At 41.9% G+C, this 18,620-nt stretch overlaps 1 non-coding gene across 1 annotated transcript; it reads right to left on the reverse strand.

Moving 5' to 3' along the window:
- Window positions 1-17,068: 17,068 nt before the first annotated feature.
- TRNAA-UGC (transfer RNA alanine (anticodon UGC)) lies at window positions 17,069-17,145 on the reverse strand. The gene is given in 2 exon segments: window positions 17,069-17,104; window positions 17,109-17,145. It is a non-coding gene; the product is annotated as a tRNA-Ala (tRNA).
- Between the last annotated feature and the right edge of the window lie 1,475 nt (window positions 17,146-18,620).

Consider the following 18,620-nt stretch of genomic DNA (forward strand, 5'->3'; position numbering starts at 1 on the left):
TATATGCCAATAAAATGGACAACTTGGAAGAAATGGACAAATTCTTAGAAAAGTGCAACCTTCCGAGACTGAACCAGGAAGAAATAGAAAATATAAACAGACCAACCACAAGCACTGAAATTGAAACTGTGATTAAAACTCTTCCAACAAACAAAAGCCCAGGACCACATGGCTTCACAGGTGAATTCTATCAAACATTCAGAAAAGAGCTAACACCTATCCTTCTCAAACTCTTCCAAAATATAGCAGAGGGAGGAACACTCTCAAACTCATTCTACGAGGCCACCATTACCCTGATACCAAAACCAGACAAAGATGTCACAAAAAAGAGAAAACTACAGGCCAATATCACTGATGAACATAGATGCAAAAATCCTCAACAAGGGCTTCCCTGGTGGCACAGTGGTTAAGAATCTGCCTGCCAATGCAGGGGACATGGGTTCGAGCCCTGGTCTGGGAAGATCCCACATGCCACGGAGCAACTAAGCCTGTGTGCCACAACTACTGAGCCTGTGCTCTAGAGCCCTCAAGCCACAACTATTGAGCCTGCACGACACAACTACTGAAACCCTCGCGTCTAGAGCCCGTGCTGCACAACAAGAGAAGCCACCACAATGAGAAGCACGCGCACCCCATCGAAGAGTAGACCCCGCTCACCACAACTAGAGAAAGCCTGCACGCAACAAGGAAGACCCAACACATCCAAAAATAAATAATTATAATTTAAAAAAAATCCTCAACAAAATACTAGCAAACAGAATCCAACAGCACGTTAAAAGGATCATACACCATGATCAAGTGGGGTTTATCCCAGGAATGCAAGGATTCTTCGATATATGCAAACCAATCAATATGATAAACCATATTAACAAATTGAAGGAGAAAAACCATATGATCATCTCAATAGATGCAGAAAAAGGTTTTGACAAAATTCAACCCCCATTTATGATAAAAACCCTCCAGAAAGTAGGCATAGAGGGAACTTACCTCAACATAATAAAGGCCATGTATGACAGACCCACAGCCAACATTGTTCTCAATGGTGAAAAACTGAAACCATTTCCACTAAGATCAGGAACAAGGCAAGGTTGCCCACTCTCACCATTACTATTCAACATAGTTTTGGAAGTTTTAGCCACAGCAATCAGAGAAGAAAAAGAAATAAAAGGAATCCAAATCAGAAAAGAAGTAAAACTGTCACTGTTCACAGATGACATGATACTATACATAGAGAACCCTAAAGATGTTACCAGAAAACTACTAGAGTTAATCAGTGAATTTGGTAAATTCAGTAGCAGGATACAAAATTAATGCACAGACATCTCTTGCATTCCTATACACTAATGATGAAAATCTGAAAGAGAAATTGAGGAAACACTCCCATTTACCATTGCAAGAAGAAGAATAAAATACCTAGGAATAAACTTACCTAAGGAGACAAAAGACCTGTATGCAGAAAACTATAAGACACTGATGAAAGAAATTAAAAATGATACAAACAGATGGAGAGATATACCATGTTCTTGGATTGGAAGAATCAACATTGTGAAAATCACTATACTAGCCAAAGCAATCTACAGATTCAATGCAATCCCTATCCAACTACCAATGGCACTTTTCACAGAACTAGAACAAAAAATTTCACAATTTGTATGGAAACACAAAAGACCCCGAATAGCCAAAGCAATCTTTTTTTTTTTTTTTTAAAGATGCCATGTAAAGAGTATGTGTAGAGATTTACCCTTTAGAGGAGAGTGGGTTTTTTAATTTTATTTTATTTTTATTTATTTATGGTTGTGTTGGGTCTTCGTTTCTGTGAGAGGGCTTTCTCTAGTTGCGGCGAGCAGGGTCCACTCTTCCTCGTGGTGCACGGGCCTCTCACCATCGCGGCCTCTCCCGCTGCAGAGCACAGGCTCCAGACGCTCAGGCTCAGCAATTGTGGCCCACGGGCCCAGCCGCTCCGTGGCACATGGGATCCTCCCAGACCAGGGCTCGAACCCGTGTCCCCTACATTGGCAGGCAGATCCTCAACCACTGCGCCACCAGGGAAGCCCCACCAAAGCAATCTTGAGAAAAAAAAACGGAGCTAGAGGAATCAGGCTCCTGGAGTTCAGACTATACTACAAAGCTACAGTAATCAAGAGAGTATGGTACTGGCACAAAAACAGAAATATAGATCAATGGAATAAGATAGAAAGCCCAGAGATAAACCCACACACAAATGGTCACCTTATCTTTGATAAAGGAAGCAAGAGTATACAATGGAGAAAAGACAGCCTCTTCAATAAGTGGTGCTGGGAAAACTGGACAGCTACATGTAAAAGAATGAAATTAGAACACTCTCTAACACCATACACAAAACTAAACTCAAAATGGATTAAAGACCTAAATGTAAGGCCAGACACTATAAAACGCTTAGAGGAAAACATAAGCAGAACTCTCCATGACATAAATCACAGCGAGATCCTTTTTGACCCACCTCCTAGAGAAATGGAAATAAAAACAAAAATAAACAAATGGGACCTAACGAAACTTAAAAGCTTTTTCACAGCAAAGGAAACCATAAATAAGATGGAAAGACAACCCTCAGAATGGGAGAAAATATTTGCAAACAAAGCAACTGACAAAGGATTAACGTCCAAAATATACAAGCAGCTCAGGCAGCTCAATATCAAAAAAACAAACAACCCAATCCAAAAATGCGCAGAAGACCTAAATAGACATTTCTCCAAAGAAGATATACAGATTGCCAACAAACACATGAAAGGATGCTCAACATCACTAATAATTAGAGAAATGCAAATCAAAACTACAATGAGGTATCACCTCACACCAGTCAGAATGGCCATCATTTAAAAATCTACAAACAATAAACGCTGGAGAGGGTGTGGAGAAAAGGGAACCCTCTTGCGCTGTTGGTGGGTGTGTAAATTGATACAGCCACTATGGAGAACAGTAATGGAGGTTCCTTAAAAAACTAAAAATAGAACTACCATACGACCCAGCAATCCCGCTACTGGGCATGCACGCTGAGAAAACCATAATTCAAAAAGAGTCATGTACCACAGTGTTCATTGCAGCACTATTTACAATAGTCAGGACATGGAAGCAACCTAAGTGTCCATCGACAGATGAATGGATAAAGAAGATGTGGCACATATATACAATGGAATATTACTCAGCCATAAAAGGAAATGAAATTGAGTTATTTGCAGTGAGGTGGATGGATCTAGAGTCTGTCATACAGAGTGAAGTAAGTCAGAAAGAGAAAAACAAATGCTGTATGCTAACACATATATATGGAATCTAAAAGAAAAGTGGTTCTGATGAACCTGGGGGCAGGACAGGAATAAGGACACAGACGTAGAGTATGGACTTTAGGACACGGGGATGGGAAAGGGTAAGCTGGGATGAAGTGAGAGAGTGGCATGGATGTATATACACTACCAAATGTAAAATAGGTAGCTAGTGGGAAGCAGCTGCATAGCACAGGGAGATCAGCTCGGTGCTTTGTGTCCACCTAGAGGGGTGGGATAGGGAGGGTGGGAGGGAGATGCAAGAGGGAGGAGATATGAGGATATATGTGTATGTATACCTGATTCACTTTGTTATAGAGCAGAAACTAACATACCATTTGTAAAGCAATCATACTCCAATAAAGATGTTAAAAAAAAAATCAAAGAAAAAAAAGAAAAAGTCACAGTTACTAATGGACATAACAGGTTACAAATCACAACCACAGTAATGGTAAAAAGGGAGCAAAAATTGCGTACATCTAAAACTGAATTTTGCGACCCTACAAAAGGTGTACGTGTGCTTAAAGACGTGAACCTTCAAAATAAATAAATAAATAAATAAAATAAAAGAGACATAACAACTAAATTCAATGTGTCATCCTGGACTGTGTCCTGAACTAATGGGGAAAATAATATTGTAAAGGATATTGCTGGGATATTTTGCAAAATTGTAATACGGATTATAGATTAAAGTAATGTACCAATGGTTATATACAAATATATTCTAAAGAAGTACGTGTAATTGTAGTAAGAGGTAAAGGAGTGTGATGTATGCAACTTACAAATGTTTCAGGAGAAATAATTAATATTATGCAAAATTATGCATCCATACATATGTGCTTTATAGAGCTAGATAGTGAATTATAAAACAAACTGAAAATGATAAAAGTTGATCGATGCATTTTATTGTACTGATTGCTACTGACTTGTTCACTTTAAAATGTTTACTTTTATATTATGTGTTTCACCTCAATGAAAAAAAATGATGGATTTGAGTAAAGGGTATAAAGCATATACAGAATTTTTCTGTTCTATTCTGTAACTTTTCTGTAAGTATAAAATTATTTTAAAGTAAAAAGTTAAAGAAACCTCTTTGTATCAATTAGGTTCCAAGAAAATAGAAACCATAGTAGGTAGCTCAACAGAGAGAATTTAACTTGGAAATTAAATTAGTTATACAGATCTTAAAGGTCTGAAAAAAAGCAAAGGGACACTGAGGTAACTCTGAGGTAAAGCCTGCAGGTAGCATCTGCCATGTTCTAGGAAGGGCTCCACAGAGCTGAGACTCAGGCCTCTGAGGGGGACAGTGGTTCAGGGTGCCTGGAAAAATGTCTGGAGGCTGAAACTAGCTGCTGCTTCTGCCAGGGTAAAGGGGCATTGCGGATCATAGTTCCTGCTTCCTCCTCCTGCCTTCAAGTCTCCCTATAGTGCCCCCTACTGGCAGAACCTAACAGCAGCCAGCTGACAAAGAATGAATGTAAACTGTAGAGTTCTAGTCCCGCTGTCACAAAGCCCAGCACGGAGGTTTCAAAACCACTAACATATAGGACTCAAGGTAGTTGGAAAGCAGTTCTTTCTGGGTTTGATAAAAGCTTAGTAACAGGCACACTCCTCATATCAGAATTCTGAGATGCATAAAAAGCCCAGCTCAGAAGAAAATCATAGTCTTAAATACAAACACTCATAGAGCCCATTCACATTATTTATAGTAGTTATGTTCTATAAAGTGGCCACAAACGCTGCATTAGTGAATACTGAACCATTGCTCTAGGGAAAATACAGGGTTAGTTTCCTATGAGCCTCTGGTCACAACATTTTTGTCAAACAATTAATACATAACCTAGTTTTATGGGTGTTTATGTTTAAAGACACCTTATTTAACATATACTTTTTTTGCGGGGGTGGGGCTGTGCAGCACGTGGGATCTTAGTTCCCTGACCAGGGATCGAACCTGCACCCCCTGCAGTGGAAGCTCGGAGTCTTAACCACTGGACCACTAGGGAAGTCCCCTAATGTATACATTTTTGACTGATTAACATTGAACTCATGTTCAACAGCACTGTAACTCATGCCTGAGTAAAGCTCATCTATCACATGTGTTTTCTCCTTAAGGCTCATCACAAGTTTCTTGTACTTGGGAATACTAGGCAATAGTTCAGTACTTAACATGGCAGGGGTGGCATAAATATGGATGTCACCACCAAAAAACACAAAAATGTGGCACTAAATAGACTGTGGAAGGGACACGTTATAGTATGAGAGCTAAAACAAGAAGGCAGAGTTTCACCTTGTTCAGCCCCATCTGGGAACAAACATATCAGCTGACTCAAATTTTTTGCTGCTCTGCATGTCTGTGAATGATGTACAGCCTCAGGCAAAAGTGCCCGAGGGTCAACTGTATATAAGTGCAGTAGGGAGTTCTGACATGAATCCTAGTGGTCCCTGCCTCCCGGAATTCACACCCTTGTGTAATCTTTTCCCCTGGAGTGTGGGCTACACATAATGATTCCCTTTTAGTGAATAGAACATGGTAACAGAGATGGATTGAAGCTTCCTTTTGTCATTAGGTTTTTGTAGGGGAGGAAAAAAAGTCTTTTCCTTCTACCCTTCTAAGTTCTAGCTGGGACCTCTGTACCAAAAGACAGATAAACAAGAGAAAAACTGAAGTTACTAACATGTATATCTCACATATACATGGGAGAGACTCAGGGAAAGAGTAACTCCAAGAGGTGGCTTAGAAATCTGGCTTACACAGCATCTTCAACAAAGAACAATAAATTTGTAGAGAAATGACAGGACAAAGGAAAATAGTTTTAGGCTTCCAAGGAAAGGTAAGTATATGGGGAACCAATGGCAGATAAAGGCTAGTTAGTAAAGTTGGTTATGTAGATTCCTCTGGTGCCAGCTCCAGGCTGATATGAGCCTAAAGCTGTCTCTGATAATTTTTATCTTTCCTGGTAGAGAGAGGAGAGGGACACCTTTGAAAATTTATGTCCTGCTTTTAGGAAAATAGGGGAAGGGCAGAGAGCTTTTCCTGTATTTGCTTCTTCTCAATTGCCTTGAGCTCAAAATGATTTTTATATCAAAGAGGCAATATTTTGGGGTGACAAATTCTTGCTTTCTTCATTACAAAGGACTGACTTTCATCTTACTGGTGTTTTTGTCCCTGGCTTTTCTCCCATGCCTACCCTGATGGAGAAGGCTTCCTGTCAAGGAACTAAGGGCAACCTTGGACCAACAGCCAGAGAGGAACTGATTCCTACCAACAACCACTGGGTGAGCTTGGAAGTGGTTTTGTCCCAGCTGAACTTGGAGATGACTGTGTCCTGGGCTGACACCTTGATTGCAGCCTCACAATAGACCCTGGAGCAGAGGGCAGGTGAAACCTGGATTTCTGACCCACAGAAACTGTGAGATAATAGATGTATGTTATTTTAAGTCACCAAGTTTTAGGGTAATTTATTGGCAATAATTAGCAATAGACAACTCACACAAGAAAAATTAAATAAATTAAGCATTGAATTTTTCAAATTTAACAGAAAAACAGAATAAACCTAAGGAAAGCAAAAATAAAGGTGAATACAAATATTAACATATTAGAGAATTGAAAAATTGTAGAACTAATAAATAAACCCGAGAACTGAATTCTTTGAAAAGCAATAAACTGCTAACCAAAGAAAAAAGAAAACAAAATGATACACAAAATAAAAAATTAGAATGGGGAAATAAGCACAGATATAGAAAAACATTTTTAAGTACTTGGTTCAACTTTATGCATTATTAAAAGATATTACTCAGTCGTGAAAAAGAATGAAATAATGCCATTTGGAGCAACATGGAGGCACCTAGAGACTGTCATATTAAGTGAAGTAAGTCAGACAAAGACAAATATTATAGCATATCACTTATATGTGGAATCTAAAAAAATAATATAAATGAACTTATTTACAAAACCGAAATAGACTCAGATGTAGAAAACAAACTTACGGTTACCAGAGGAGATAGCAGGGGGTGGGGAGGAAGTAAATTAGGAGTTTGTGATTAACATATACACAGTATTATGTATAAAATAAACAACAAGGACCTACTGTATAGCACAGGGAACTATATTCAATGTCTTGTAACAACCTATAATGGAAAAGACTCTGAATTATATATATATTATATAATATATATAATGTATATATAATTGAATCACTCTGCTGTACACCTGAAGCTAAAATAACATTGTAACCATATTTCAATTAAAAATGGTATTTAAAAAAAAAGAGTAAAAATGAAAAAAAAATCTTTAACATTAAGTGTTTATTTCACACCTGATTTTCTTCCTTTTCCCTATGGGGAAATCAGTTAATGTAAACTTGGGCTTTGTGGCTTTATCCTGACCATTCTCTGTAATTCAGGATGAAACTGGCTAAAAGTCTCACAAGAGTAGTATTCTTCAACCTGCATGTTTACAACCTATTAAAGCTTCATGAAATCTGTGTAGTGGATCTTGACCAGAATTTTAAAATAGAATATAAAAATCTGAGCACATAATAAGCGTAAATAGTGTTTTCATAAAACTTGTACTTCTGTTGTGTGTGTGTCAGAAGTCCAAGCTCACTCTGCTTGCCACACAACAGGCCAATAAATCGGAGACGAGGTGCTGAGGCAAGGAATATGACTTTATTCGGAAAGCCAGCAGACCGAGAAGATGGCAGACTAATGTCTCAAAATAACCATTTTATCGGGGTTTGGATGCCAGTTTCTTTTACAGCTCAGAGAGGGGGAGCAGATGAGGAAGTAAAGTAAAAAGGCACCAAGTTTTGCAACTATCCCCTGGAATGGCCAGCCTCAGGGAGGGGATGTGTTAATTTCTTCTTTCTTGCAGCCATTCACAGGTGGACAGGGTCTGGATGTTTCCCTGAACAAAGGCGCTTTGGTTTAACATTCAGGCAGAGGGGCAGGGTTCCCTGAGGCAGGCCATTATGTAGAGACAATATCCTTTTAGTGAACAAAAGCAGGGAAAGCAAAGGTTAAAGTAAAAGAAACAGATCCAACACGTAGTCTGATTTGGCTCTTCCCTGTTACATGTGAGTGTGTGCACCTCAGTTGCTGTGTAAAATGTATTTCTAACTCTTTGTCCACTTCAAAAGTGTTTGAAAGCCACTAGTGCACAGGACTCAGGGTACATGGAATGTAATTCTGTACACACAAATGACTCCCGAGAGTATCTTTAATTGTGAACCCGAACACCAAAACAGGAAGGTACAACTTTTCTCCATTAAAATGTATACCACAACCTTACAGCCTTCAAATTCTGACTCATTTTTTCCAGGGGTTAACTTTCCTTTCTCCACCTGCTGCATAATGTCATTGATGATTTCCATCTGTTCCAATGGTCTTGTATTTCACAGCAACCCCTAGACTTCTTCAGTTTTATCCATTTAAAAATTATGCTTGCATGTTTTTCATGTTGAGAATCTGTTCATTTCTTGCTACATGGTGGATTCCTGAACTTTGACTGTGCTATTTTTCCTTTAGTTTTAAGTTATATAGTTTTTTCATATTGAGTCTGCCTAAAATATCCAAAGACAAAAGAAAAATGTTGAGGATCAAGCCATCTCACCAGTCCTTTGGGTTGTCCTCGCCTCCTACCTTAATTCCTTCTTTCTGCTCTTCTCTACTCTCTTCCTAAATATTGCACTCAGGAGGTGTTCACGTTCCCCTCTCTCAGCCTTTACTCTGGGGGAAGCCAGCTGCCATGGTGCAAGCAGCTCTATGGAAAGACCTGCATGGCAAGGAACTGTCGACTTGGCTGACAGTCCGCAAAGACCAGAAGCCTAACAACAGCCACATGAGTGAGCTTAGAAGTGGATCCTCACCTAGTCAAGACTTGAGATGACTATATTCCTGACAATATAATTGCTTCCTTGGGAGAGATCCTGAGCCAAAAGACCCAACGACACTGGATCCAGGTTCCTGACCCACAGAAACTGAAATGATGTCTGTTTTGTTGTTTTGACTTGCTATGATTTAGGGTAATTTGTTACACAGAAAAGAGAACTAATCCAGGGGCAATTCACCGATTATTTGAGCTTTGGTTGAAGGCATGGCTCAGCCTCCATCAAGGCTATTGAAAAGAGCCTGACATGGTCTGCCCTCAATTCCTCGAGAATATGGGCACGTGTGGGCTCAGCCTATTCAGAAACAGCCTGGGATTTAGTGACCTGAAGATGTAGGGATCTATCGTTGAGAAATGATTCTTCACAGTGGCTGCTCTGAGTATCCCACAGTAGAGGTACTAAAGGCAGCTTTTTGGCCAGACTGTTCCTGCAGTGAATCTTGGTCTCTGGTCCTCAATTTTCGTAACTGTAAAATGGAGATAATAACAGTTGCTATAACATATGGTTGTTGTGAGAATTACATGGATTCAAAATATTAAAAGTACTTAGGTTAGCATGTGGCATACATTTGTGTTGACTTTTATTATAGAAAGATTATCTGAAATGGGGAGATTCAATGGAGGAGTTCTGAGTAGCAATGTCCTGCTTCACCACCTCCAAGTCATTCAATCTCCCCAGCATAGGAGAGGCTTCAGATGCCCAGCGTAGTTTGCTTTTTCAGGGCTGAGTTGCTGACACACCTCACGCTGAGAAATGGGATCAGGGCATCCCCAGGTTTTCCCTTGGGCTATCCCAAGTAGCCAGCACTTCCTGAGGGCTTACTGTGTGACTAGCATTAGTCTACCTGCATGCCTTTTTTGTATTAACTCATCCCAGCAACCTTGTGTGGCAGCTATTCTCTATTTTACAGATAAGGAAACTGAGGCACAGAGAGGTCAAGTAATTTACCCAAGGTCACACAGCTAATGAGTAGCAGAGCTTTGAATTGGGGCAGTCTGGCTCCAGGCTGTGCTCCTAAACACTCTCAGGTGAAGAGGTTCAGTCCTACCAACCTCAGCGGGGGCTCAACTCAAGCACCCAGTAGCCACCTCATGTGCTGGTCACTGTCATAGGCTGATATAATGGCCCCCAATGATATCCACGTCCTAATGTCCAGAACCTGTGAATGTCACCTTATATGGCAAAAGGGACTTTGCAGATGTGACTAAATAGAAGACTTTGAAAGGCAGACACTATCCTGCATTATCCAGATGGGTCTGAACATAGTCAGGTGTCCCTATAAGAGGCGGGCAGAAGGGGATTTGAGTACAAAATAGCAAGTAGGGGACCTGAGGATGGAAACAAGGGGTTGGATCGATTTGAGGAGGGAGCCAGGAGTCAAGGAATGCAGGCAGCCTCCAGAAATTAGAAAAGTTAGATTCTCCCCTACATCCCTAGAAAGAGCCAGTCCTGCTAATACCTTGTGTTTGGCTCAGTCAAATTGATTTTGGACTTTTGACTTCCAGAAGTGGGAGAGAACAAATGTGTGTTGTTTTAAGCATGTGGTCATTTGTTACAGTAGCAATAGGAAACTAACAGTCGCCAACTCTGAGGGGGCCTCATTTCAGGGGTCGTGGCATTGGGGCAGGGACTGCAGGCGGTCCTACCTCCCTCTACCTCTCCCCCCACCCCAATCAGTCACCTGTCAAATCAACTGTCAGCTGCTCTCATTCCTTCATTCACCTATTTATTGAGTGCCTCTTAGGGTCGAGGCGCCATTGTAAGTCCTGGGCTTATAATAAGCAGTAAACAAGACAGAAATGCCATCTCAGGGCTTCCATTCCAATGAAGGAGAAACATACACACACGCATACACAAGTGAAGAAACAAATACTCTGAAGACAGTCATCTGTTGAGCTTAGGCCTCAGTCATCTCTCATCTGGGTAACCTCACAGGCTTCTAGCTGCCTCCTCATGGAAGAAATACTCGTCTGGTTCCTATTTGTGTCAGATCCCATGTGATGCACCTTCATTCTTGCAGTCCCCTCACCCCAACCAATGCATTCAGCCCACCACAAAGGAATTTTCTTAAATGGCCCACATGCCTGAGGGATCAAGACCAAACTCCTGAACGTGGCTGAAAAGAGCCTTCACCCTTTGGACCCTGCGTTCCACTCCAGCCTCATCCCATCCTCCCCTTGCCCTGCCGGACTTTGCCCTCCAGCCTAGCTGACCCAATGGTGTTCTTAGCTAGGCTAAGACCCCTCTCTAGGCCTTTGCCTGTCTAATTCCTGCCTGGGATGCCCTTCCCCATTCCCTTTCCAGAAAGCCTTTTTAGGGCCCTCAAGGCTGGGATGGATTTTCATGGTACTTGGGGAATATCCCAAACATAGCAACTACCATACAGTATATGTTTACATGTCATTTTCCCTCACTGATCTTCAAGCTCCGTGGGAATAGGACTGACCACTTTATACATCTTGGAATTGTTAGTGCACCTTAAAAATCTCCAGGCACGCAGTAAGCCTTATATTTTCTGAATTAACCACTGTGAGTGTGGACGTTTTACAAAATAACCATAGGAGTGAAGAGAAAGAAGTCATTCATGAGGGCTAGGTGTGCCTTTTGGAGAATGTTGAAATTTCAGACACGCTTCATGGAAGGGCCAGGGCTTGGCAGGGCTTTTACATGCTGGCAAACTGGAGCCTGGTTTTTGGAGATGAAGGTGCACTTAGGAGGCTGGGGAGGAGGCTGAGGGGAGGAAGCTTAAACAGGGTGAGACAGTGGCTTTAAGCAGGAAAGTTTCAAGGAAACAGAAAGGTTTTTTGAAACGACCTTGGTGAGGTGCATGGGCCTTAATTATTAAGGTGTCAGAAAACTGTTGAAGGTGCATAAGTGGCTGGGCTTCTTTGGTGTATTGGACAGGTCATTACAGAAGTAGAAGATCATTCTCCAGAGACACGTTAAAAGAACCACTTCTAAACGCTCCACGTCTGCCTGTGTAAACACTCATCCTTGAGGGAAAGGACAGGAATGTCTCTTCCTTTATTTGAGCCAGGCTGCTTTAAAATGGCTCAGACTGTCCCAGGGAGGAAGAAGGACCCAGAGAGCTGGCAGAGAAGGGTTGGCCCAGGGCTAGGAGGCAGTTGAGCCCCCAGGAAGCCAAGATGCTGGAGGTGAATCTCCAAAGAGCTCCATGATTCTGTGCTCTTGTCAGAAAAACAAATATCGTATATTAATGCATATATGTGGAATCTGAAAAAATTGGTATAGACGATCTTATTTACAAAGCAGAAATAGAGACACAGATGTAGAGAACAAATTTATGGATACCAAGGGGGAAGAGGGGGTGGGATGAATTGAGAGATTGGGATTGACATATAAACACTATTGATACTATGTATAAAACAGATAACTAATGAGAATCTACTGTATAGCACAGGGAACTCTACTCAGTGCTCTGTGGTGAACTAAATGGGAAGGAAATCCAAAAAAGAGGGGATATATGTATACGTATAGCTGATTCACTTTGCTGTACATTAGAAACTAACACAACATTGTAAAGCAACTATACTCCGAGAAAAATTAAAAAAAAAAAATCCTGAAGGGGGATGAGCATCTTCACTGTGTGTTTTAAGTTTGTTTACTCCCTGGGGCTGGTTCTTTGATTGCTGTGCTTCAGAATATTTGCATAAGAATGTGACACAATGGGACAATAGTTACACAAACCTGCAGGTGGGCTGGTTTCCGGACAGAATTGGAGGCTTGACCTTTAACTCTTCTGGGAATCTCTACAGCAACTGAAAGGACTGCAGAGCTTATTCAGAAGATGGGCTGGGTGGGGCCTGATATGGGTTTCTCTTTTAACTGTTTTTAGGCTGACAAGGAGATAAGGGAGGGAGAAATCTCTCTTTTGCGCCTGCACCAGCTTCCCCTCCCCCTCACTCTGGCCTGGCACACTGCCACTTCACTCCATACCCCCCCATGTGCTCCCACTAAAAGGACAAGACCCCCCTCCTCCAGTTGCCACCAAAAGTAGCCTTTTCTGAGGGGCCAGAGGTTTTTGGCTGTTCCTGGTCTGTGACTGTATCCTGAAGCCAAATCTCTTCCCTGCCTCTATGTCATAACCTCACCAACCCCACGTGGTGTCACCTCACTCAACATTTCTTCAAAGACTTGGTGCTGTTGAAACAGGAGGGAAGGGGGCAGGGCACAACCTTTGAAAGAATGACATAGCAGGAGGACATGACAAACTGATTAGAACCAAATAGGTTAAGATGGCGGACAAGTTGACTTCCACTAGGCCTTGAGTCTCAGTATATGTTCACTGTAACACATCAGCAAGCTAAATGACACACCACAGGCGGCATGACAGTTCCAAGGCCGACCATAAGGATCAAAAAGTGGGCGGTGGCCCAATTCCTGGAAATCCGCACCCCTTCCCGAAATAGCAGGAATACTCCTCCCACTTATTAGCCTATGAAATTACCCACCCCTCTAAAAACTGACAACACCATAACCTGGTGTTTTTCTCACCTTCTGAGATGGCCCACATTCTGTATGCGGAGTGTGTTTCTCCCTAATAAATCCACTTCTTACCTATCACTTTGTCTCTCACTAAATTCTTTCTGCAATGAGACATCAGGAACCTGAGCTTCATTAAGTCCTGAAAACAGGTGTGTGATCTCAGTTGGAAGACTGTGGGTTTTGGCTGGGTTCGAGTCCCAGCCGCATGGGTTCAAGTCTCAGCTGCATGGGTTCAAGTCCCAGTCAGGGTTTTGGCTGGGTTTGAGTCCCGGCACGTGGGTTCAAGTCCCAATCTGAGGTGCACGGTTTCATTGTCACCAAGGTCACTGCAGTGGGTGTTACTAGTGAAGTTGTTTGTGAAATTTTAGCCTAAAAAATAAAACCCTTCATTGTGATGTGATGGAGAATGTTGGGCTGTACCCCACAGGCCTACAAGGCTTGTACTTGCCCAGCTTCTAGACCAAAGAAATAGCCCAGAGTCAGCAACAGACATCAATGATTTAATGGATGAGGGGAGCTTATGCATCTGAAGCAAGGTCCTGGAGTGACCCCCCACCTTGTGTGTCCTACGGTGGGCCGGACGTGGTGACAGTCTGCGTGGGGAGGGGGAGGGGAGGTTACCAGTTACAGGGGGAGTTAAGTCAGGTTGGCTCATCAGCAGGGAAACCAGCAGAGAGGCCCACCCCTCACTGCCCCTTTGATAAGAACAATCACTAGCTGGGGTCTGGGCAAGTACCTATGAAGGTCGGTCAGGTGAGTAGGGTATAGGTGAAGCAGGTACTGGTCAGCAGGGGATGTACAAGAGAGCAAGAGAACAGCCATCTTGGGTGGTCTGACCATACAAGAAATATAGAATGCTTAAATGTAACTGCGAGGAAAATTGGGGATCATATACATCTTTCCTGATTTGGGCCTCGTGTAGAAGAGATTGCTCATCACTAATCCATGCCAGCTTTACTGCCTTCTCAGGGCTTCATGGAAGGGGCACACAGGTCTCTTAGTACTCGAGACTGTGAGATCCTCGAAGCCAGAGGCTGTGTCGTATTTATTCCTGGCACGGCCTCACAGCTGACATTCAGTGAGGCCGTTCCTTTACTTAGAGAAGTTGCCCATGTTCTCTGGGCCAACTTCTCCCTCACACCCTTCCGTTTCTGCATAAGTCATAGACTCAGGTCTCCCCCCTGCAAAATCAAACCAAACAAGTGTCCCCATAATCCATTACGCTCCTCATCCCACTTTCTCTCACTTGCCCCTGACATCAGTCTTAGCTACTGTTTTTTCCCTGTCGTTCTAGGAAAAAAGAGAGCGACCAGGTCCACTTGTCCTATTACCCAACATTCGGACATCTGCTTTCCGTTTTCATTACTCACGGAAACTGTCCTCGCTGCATTCGTCAGTAGCCTCTTCGTCGACAAACCAGCAAGGCCCCGATTAGTCTTTTCACAGGCGTTGCTGTTGATTATTTCACCTTGACCTGCGGCCACCCTGGCCTCCCCAACAACACACTGTCCTGGCTCTGCAAGGACCTTCTCAGGCCACCTCTCCCTTCGGCACGTCGGAGCCTCCCTTTACTCCCCCAAACACAGGTGTTGCTGAGGGTTCTAATGCTGATCTCCCCCGCCTCCCTCCCATCTAGAACCTTGCTCCTCAACGTGTTCCACCTGGACCAGCAGCGTTGGTTTCATTGAGAGCGCGTTAGAAACGCAGAATCTTAGGTCCTACCCTGGACTTCCTGCATCAGAATCTGTATTTTATTTTATTTTAATTAATTTATTTTTTAATTTATTGATTTATTGTTTTTTATTTTTTTGGCTGGGTTGGGTCTTCAGTTGCTGCGCACGGGCTTTCTCTAGTTGCAGTGAGCCGGGGCTACGCTTCATTGCCGTGCGCAGGCTTTCTCTTGCTGCGGAGCACAGGCTCTAGGCGCTCGGGGTCCAGTAGTTGTGGCACACGGGCTTAGTTGCTCCACCGCATGTGGGATCTTCCCGGACCAGGGCTCGAACCTGTGTTCCCTGCATTGGCAGGCAGATTCTTAACCACTGCGCCACCAGGGAAGCCCAGAATCTGTATTTTAATTCAGATCCCCAAGTGACTCATCGGCACATTAAAGTTTAAGAGGTGCTGGTCTATAGCAGCACTAAGCAATAGAAATATAATGTGCGCCACGTGTGTAATCTGAAATTTCTAGCAGCCACATTTAAAAGTGAAAAGAAACATGTGAAATTAATTGTCATCATAGTTTACTGAATTCAATAAATACAAACTGTTATAATTTCAACGTGTTATCCATATAAAAATCATTGAAATATTTTACACTCTTTTTTCTGTTAAGTTTTTGAAATTCGGTGTGTATTTTACCCTTACAGCACATCTCACTTCACACCAGTCACATTTCAAGTGTTCAATAGCCACATGGCTAATTCCTACAGTATTAGAAAATGCAGCTCTAGAGTTTAGCTTGAAGATGAGAACTTAAGGTTAAAGTAAAAAAAATCTGTGAGTGAACCCAGCTTCAGCACGTATTATCTTTGTGATCTTGAGCAAATTACTCCTCTCTGGTTTCCTTTCCTCATCATATGAACAGGGAATAATATTAACTATTTCACAGGGTCGCAGTGAAGATTAGAGATAACGTATGTAAAAGTACATAGCTATTACTTGATAAATGGTGACTATTAATACTCTCCTCTATTTTCTGGGCTTTATCTAATTATATGCAAATTTTGCCTTTTTAATAAGTGACACATTAATCACCATCATTATTATTTTTTGCATAAAGTTTTCTTACAATTTAATGGTAAAACTGTTAGTGCTTCTCCATGTGCCTTTTAGTAACTGATTCAAAATATAAACAATTTAAATCCTTGCTTCCTCAGTTAGATGATGACATAGACTCTGGAGCCAGACTGTGGAGGTTCATATCCAAGCTGCGTCACTTACCAGCTGTGTCTGAGTTTCCCCAACTAAATACGGCTAAAAATACTCTCTATCCTATGGGGTTTGTTGTGAAGATTAAAGGAATAAATACATAGAAATTCCTTACACCAGTACCTGACCCATAGAAGGCATTACACAAGTTATAATGTTAATAAAGGACCTATTCACAGTAACAATTATGAAGAGTTTGGGGATATTGGAAATGCCAAAGTTAAAATGTTAAATAAAAGGAACAACCCAAAATGGTTTTTATAGTACAATCACAGCTATATTAAAATCAAAGTAGCTTAGAATTTTGTCTAGGAGAAAGACACCAAATGTTAATTTTGATTGTGTTTGGGAGACAGAATTTTTTATTTTTTTAATATTTGTTTATTTGGCTGTGCTGGGTCTTAGTTGGGGCATGCGGGATCTTTGTTGCGGCGTGCATGTGGGATCTAGTTCCCTGACCAGGGATCGAACCCGGGCCCCCTGCATTGGGAGCAAGCGCAGAGTCTTAACCACTGGACCACCAGGGAAGTCCCGGGAGACAGAATTTTGAGTGTTTTTTTTCTTTCTGCTTTCCTAAATATGTATTAATTTTGTAATGAGGAGACAAATTAACTTTATTTCTGAAACTGCTTACTGTTGAGAGCATGGGGTCTGGAATAATATAATGCTCCCTGGGGTTCCCCTGAGGGCCCTGTGGTGTGGTGAGTGAAGCAAGCCAGACAGAGAAAGACAGACGCTGCATGACCTCACTGACAGATGGAATGTAAAAGAAACCCAAACTCATAGAAATAGAGAATAAGAATTGTGGTTGCCAGGGGCTGTATGGGTGGGGAAATGGGGAGATGTTGGTCAAAGGGTACAAACTTCCAGTTATAAGATGAGAAAGCTCTGGGGATCTAACGTACAGCATGGTGACTACGATTAACAATACTGTATCGGGCTTCCCTGGTGGCGCAGTGGTTGAGAGTCTGCCTGCCGATGCAGGGGACACGGGTTCGAGCCCTGGTCTGGGAAGATCCCACATGCCGCGGAGCAACTGGGCCCGTGAGCCACAGTTACAGAGCCTGCGCGTCTGGAGCCTGTGCTCCGCAACAAGAGAGGCCGCGATAGTGAGAGGCCCGCGCACCGCGATGAAGAGCGGCCCCCGCTCACCGCAACTAGAGAAAGCCCTCGCACAGAAACGAAGACCCAACACAGCCAAAAATAAATAAATAAATAAATGGATCATCACGTTTAAAAAAAAGCAAAAAACAAAAAAAACAATACTGTATCGTATACTCGAAAATTGCTGAGATTATAGATTTTAAATGTTCTCATCACACACACACACACGCAATTTGTGATTATGTGAGGTGATGGATGTGTTAAGTATTTCGTTGTAATCATTTCACATATATTATGTGTATCAAATCATCACACTGTATATTTAAACTTGCACAATGTTATATGTCAGTGATAGCTCAATAAAGCTAGAAAACAAAATAAGAAATGAGGAAGAAAAGACTCACTTCATAGATTTCAGAGAAGCAAATGTTAACTTTATTTAAATTTTTAAAAATATTAAAACAGGGAATTCCCTGGTGGTCCAGTGGTTAGGACTTGGTACTTTCACTGCCAGAGCCCAGGTTAAATCCCTGGTCGGGGAACTAAGAGCTCACAAGCTGTGCAGTGTGGCCATAAATAAATAAATAAATAAATAAATAAATAAATAAATAAATAAATAAATAAAATATAAAACCCCAAATTCTCTGGGTTCCAATTCTGGCTATGTTTTCACTAGCTGATGACCTCAGTTAACTGCTCTGTGCCTTGATTTCCTCATCGATGAAACGGGAATAATAATTATACTTAATTCATAAGAGTTGTTGTGAGGATTAAGTTGTATAATACCTGCACAGGACTTAGGAAAATGCCTGGCACATAATCACAATGTTTGCAATAATGAAGATGAAGATGAAGAGGGGAAGAAGAAAATGGAGGAGGAGGAGAAGGAGAAGGAGGG

This window comes from Eschrichtius robustus, chromosome 4 (genome assembly GCF_028021215.1).
Source record: "Eschrichtius robustus isolate mEscRob2 chromosome 4, mEscRob2.pri, whole genome shotgun sequence".
Taxonomy (NCBI): domain Eukaryota; kingdom Metazoa; phylum Chordata; class Mammalia; order Artiodactyla; family Eschrichtiidae; genus Eschrichtius; species Eschrichtius robustus.